This window comes from Heterocephalus glaber, unplaced genomic scaffold (assembly GCF_053883595.1).
Source record: "Heterocephalus glaber isolate CG9 unplaced genomic scaffold, H.glaber_assembly_v1.0 deba00001673, whole genome shotgun sequence".
Lineage (NCBI taxonomy): Eukaryota > Metazoa > Chordata > Mammalia > Rodentia > Bathyergidae > Heterocephalus > Heterocephalus glaber.
Genome location: NW_028258410.1, coordinates 8,395,084 through 8,400,369, shown reverse-complemented (window position 1 = coordinate 8,400,369; position 5,286 = coordinate 8,395,084). Strand labels below are relative to the sequence as shown.

Here is a 5,286-nt window from a genome sequence, read left to right as displayed (position 1 = left end):
CCCGGCCTTGCAGGTTAGGTGCATCTGGCCACACCTGAGCAGCACCTGGAGTAGGGCAGGTTCCAGGGAAGGATGCCTCAGGAAGCTGTGACTCAGGGCCCTGGATGGAAAATGGGGGCCAAGGGGAACTGGGCCACTCTCAGAGGGGCCACCAGAGGCCTGGAGACACTTGGTGGGGACATCTGGGAGAACAGAGTGCCCGAGTGGAGGGCCTGGGCTCAGGGGTCGTGCCTGCCTTGCAGTCCTCCCTGCGTGGCAGCCTCGGCCCAGCACCAGATGTGCCTGCAGGCAGAACACAGCCTGGCTGCCTCTCACAGCCATGAGGGCATGCGCGGACGCAGGAGGCCCAGAGCACCACCACCCTGTCCCCAGTTCTCATAGGTTCCTGGGCAACTCTGTATTTGGGTATTTTTAAGGGAAGCTCTTTATTGTTATTCAAATGTGTCACTGTCAGAAAAGGGGAAGTGACCTTCCAGCCACACTCCTGCCAGCTCCCCCAGAAAGAGCAGGTGATGCCAGAACCCGACTCATTGAAGGGCAGAGCCTGTCCTCTGGGCTGGACAGGGGTGCGGAGCCTGCCCCACAGGACCAAGGGAGGACACTGGCGTCCTCAGGCCTGCGTCTGCGGAGAGCGACGACCACCGCGGACAGTCCCCCGCAGCCCGGCCGCTGGGCATCACCACACACGGGCTGAGTGCTCAGTGGCAGACAGATAAGCACATCTGGCCTTTGTCCTCTTCCCCAGAAATGAGGGTGAAGGAGAGTTCAGTGCAAATCTCGCTTGATGAGCTCGCTTTCATCCGTGGCTTTCATGTGAACCACCTTCGGCTGGCAGAACCTGCCCTGGAGCTCTGGAGCCACTAGTCCTGTGACTCAGACCCCACCTCTGCCTGAGAAGCCAAAAGCCAAGGACCCATTGTCCTGGGACGCATCAGAGGCCTGTGCTGGGTCACCCCTCCCGGCCAAGGAATGCTTCCTTCACCACCGAAAGTGGGGCTCTGCATAGGAGGCACAACAAAATTCCAAACATTTTTCATTCCTTAGTTTATAAGTTAGCACTGCCTTGGACCAAAACAAACAACCCCACACAGAAGAAGGGAGTAGTCCCTGCCCCAGGACAGCTGCCCGGTCTGGGCTCCTTGCGGGGTTGCCCTCGAGAGGGTGGACAGCCTGGAAAGCGGTGCCAGGGGGCCAGAGTGTCTGTGCCAGCCCGACGAGCCACGGCTCCTGTTGCCTGGCGTCTGGGCAGCACCGCTCACGGCACCTGGGCCTGGAGCGGGACTTGGTGCAAGGGGCGGCGGAGAATGAATGTCATGTGGAGCTGCTCTGCTCAGAGTGGGGGATCGGTAGGGGACCCAGGGCCCCCACAGCCCCTACCCTGCAGCCTTGTCCTCCTGGGGCCTCCTTCATGGCCCTCCCTGACCATTCCAGACACCTGGAGACCACCAGAGCCTCCGACCTGGGAGGATCCTCAGGGACTTCAGCTGGGCCCCGTGGAGAGGAACCGGCCCCATCCCTGTGCCTCCACAGCATGTCCTCGGGTGCATAGGGTGTGGGCAAAAACCAGTGACTGTTATCACCGTTAACCCCCTCAAAACCCTGTCACTTCGAACACTCTTGTCCCACCATTCTTACCACTTCCTGCAGCAGCTCTAGAGTCCTCTTTCGTGTCTTTAGTTGTGCTTTCCTGGCTGCCTCCATGTCCTGAATCGGTTCAAAGCGTTTGGCTCTCGTGGTCATTTTGATTTTGGGGGAAAGCTAGACGACACCTGATGCCAGACCTGGTGAATAAAGTGGATGAGGACACACCATAATGTTTTTATTTGACAGAAGTTGCCATAAATGAGGTATGATCAAAACACAGTGAATATTTAAATTAAAAATTTATCAGGGTGAAAGACACATTGCTATTGGTCCCCCTGAAAATACTGCCTCACTGCAAATGCTTATCCCATCATTTTTGGCCATGTGTCTTTTACCGGAATAGGGATTTTTTAATTTAACCCTTCACTGTAGTTTTGAAGGTCGCCCCGTGTGTGTCTTCCTTGTTGGGGCGCTGAGACAGAGCTCAGCCCTGAGGCTTTGAGGAGGACTCCTTGCCCAAGGCCTCTAGGGACCTTGCCGTGGAGCAGGAGGAAGCCCTTGAGGTTCTGACCCTGAGCCCAACCTGCCCGCAGCTGAGTCTGCTCCCAGGTTCCAGGCTTGGCGGTGGCCAGAGGCAGCCCATTCCTCTCTTCCTGCTGAATCAGTGGGGTCAGGGCCTGATTCTGGCCACACCCACTCCCACTCCCAGGCTGCTTTTGGGGTTGGCAGGGCCCAGGTGCTTCCTCCTGTGCCAGGCTGTGTTGGCCTCTGACCTATGCTCCCCGGGGCAGCAGCACCAGAGGCCAGAGGTCACCCGGCTTCTCAGGCACTGTCTGAGCCGCCCCATCTCTGGCCCTCCCTCCCCTTCCCTGGTGGCTCCCACCCAGCCTCCTCACTCCAGCCAGCCCCCATCCTGAGTGCCTGGCCTGGTCTGGATAAATGCCATCTCGCCACCAAGGATGGTGCTGTGTTCTCCCCTCTGGCCCTGGCTCTGTTCAAAGCCCAGGGCCCAGGGTCTAGCTCCGGACTCACCGTGTGCAGCAGGCACCTACGAGCTTCTGTGCCTAACACGAAACTCTGACCCTGCCCTCACCACCTCCTCTGGCCCAAGAGTGAGCTCTGGGCGTCTGTAAACCTCTCCCTGGTGTGCTGCCTTCTCTCTGCCCCTTGGGCCCATCACTTTCTCCCCGGACCCCTTGCAGCCACCCTGTTGCTCCCAGTCCTTCACCACACGGCAGTCTCTCGCCACACATGCATACATGCAGCCAGCCATGTCGAAGTGCAGCTGAAATCTCTCCTCGGCTCTCAGTGAGGTTGGCGCCCTTCGCTGTGTGCTGGGAGGAGGATGCAGTATCGGGCCACGCATCACGTCACTGGCACCATGGCACTGCTGTAGTTACCATCATCATCGATGTCACCATGTTTGGCCTACAAAAGCTGTGTAAACAGCCCTGGGCACTCCCAGCTCCCCCCGGAGGTGACCACAGGGGCCCAGGAGGAAGGGACACGCTGCTTTCCCTAGGAATGTGGCCGGAGTGGAAGGGCATTAACACCTCTCAGGCCATTTAGAGACATAAATAGAGAGTTAGGAGGGAAATATTTATCAGCGCTCTGGGGTTTTTCCATTTCCCTGATCTGAGGCAACAGACTGTGAGTCACTGGTCACTAGGACCCGGGTTAGTAGGCCCCGTGCTGGCCCCACAGTACTCAGCCAACCGTAGCCCCTCGGCTTGGTCCAAACCCAGATGACGGGTCAAGCACCCTGGCGAGGCCGGCAGCGGCCGGAGGCCCCAGCTCACCAGGCCTGGCCAGCCCCTCGCGGGCTTCTTCCCCCCTCCCAGAGCACCTGCTGGCCTCCATCCAAGACTCCTGGGGTCTCTGCCGAAGCGGCCCCCAGGGAGGCATTCTGTGTTCCACAGTTTACTTGTTTCCTTCTCTACAGGACTCTTCTTCCCAAACCCCAAGGGGAGCCGCATCCAGAGCCTGGCTCAGCCCTCTGCGCTGTGGCAGGCCTTTGGAGCAGCAGATTACTGCGATTACCGACCCCGATCCCAGCCCCGGCAGAGCCCTCTTCGTGTGTTTTTGCCCTGTGATGTCAGTGTTCTTCTTAACTTTATTTGAAGATGAAAATCTTGAGGCTCAGAGAGGCTCAGATACTCACCCAAAGTCCACAGAGCAGGTGTCTCTCATGGCCAATATCTGACCCAGGTCTGCTATTCCAGAGGCTGCACTCAGAGTAGCCGTACACGGCCTGGCCTGCAAAGACAGGAACAAGTGCCCACCATACACATTTTTTTAAAAATCGTTTTTATTTTATTGTTTGCCAGACATAGTGGCACACCTGTGTAGCCTCAACACTCTGGAAGGCTGAGGCAGGAGGGTTACCGATTCAAGCTCAACCTGGGGAATCTGGTAGTTTATTAAGACCCTGTCTCAAAAATTAAAAATAAAAAAGGGGTTGGGGATGTAGCTCAATATAAAGGCTCTGGGTTCAGTCCCTAAAAATAAATAGTGAATAATAAAAATAAATAAATAGTGAAAAATAAACAGTGAATAAGTTAATCACTTTTAATGTAAGGTATAGTGTCATACAGCAAAATAGGGATTTCCTATGAATAAAATCATACAATGTTTGTTCTTTTATGACTGCTTATTTCCGTTCACTTAATATCCCACAGGTTCATCCATACTGTGTATGTGTCAGGTTTCCCTTCCTTTTTAAGGCTGAGTAAAGTTCCATTGTATGGATGAACCAGTTTGTTTCTCCATCTGTCCATCGGGTGACACGCTGATTACTGTGAGTATTGCTGTTATGAACATAGGTATGCAAATACTGCTTTGTGTCCCTGCTTTCATTTCTTTAGCATAAACACCCAGAAGTGAAGTTGCTGGATGTTATGGTCATTCTATTTTTAATTTTAGAGGAACTGCCATACCATTTTCCTCAGTAGCATGCAAGTACTTTTAAGAAGTCCCCAAAAGGGCCGGGGATTTAGCTCAGTGGTTCCACTGCCTGCCTCAAAAGCGCAAGGTCCTGCGTTTGATCCCCCGTACCAAAAAAATAGAAGTCCCCCAAGATATCATCCATGAAGCACAGGCAGCAAAACCAAAAACAGGTAAATTAGACTGCAGCCAATTAAAAAGCTTCTGCACAGGGCTGGGGATTTAGCTTAGTGGTTCTGCCGCCTGCCTTACAAGCACAAGGTCCTGAGTTCGATCCCCAGTAGCAAAAAAAAAAAAAAAAAGCTTCTGCACAGAGAAAGAAACAATCAACTGAGTGAAATTGGGAGAAAATATTTGCAAACCATATAGCTGATAAGCTGATCTCTAGGATATAAAAGGAATCCAAGCAACGCACAGCTAGAAAACAAATAAGGCAATGGAGAAGGGACAGAGTCTCAGCAGACCTTTCTCAGGGACAGCTGACTGAGGGCCACGGGTGGAAGGGAGGAAAGATGCTCAGCCTCACTCATCTTCTGGGAAGTAAAGGTCAAACCTGCAGTGAGATCATCTCATGCCGGCTAGGGTGGTGACTATCAGCCCAAAGAAAACAAGTGTTTGCAAGGATGTGAGAAAAGGGAACCCTTGCCCCGTGGGTGGCATGTAAATTAGTACAGTCACTATGGAAAACTGTATGGAAGTTCCTTAAAAACTGAAAACAGAGCGAGCCTGGGTCCAGCAGGCCTCCCTATAACGTCCAAA

At 53.9% G+C, this 5,286-nt stretch overlaps 1 long non-coding RNA gene across 1 annotated transcript; it reads right to left on the bottom strand.

Annotated features, from left to right (window-relative positions):
- Positions 1–406: 406 nt before the first annotated feature.
- Positions 407–3,467, bottom strand: LOC110348298 (uncharacterized). The gene is made up of 3 exons (XR_002393412.2): positions 2,844–3,467; positions 1,636–1,781; positions 407–998 (listed from the first exon to the last, which is right to left on the bottom strand). It is a non-coding gene; the product is annotated as an uncharacterized LOC110348298 (long non-coding RNA).
- Positions 3,468–5,286: the final 1,819 nt, after the last annotated feature.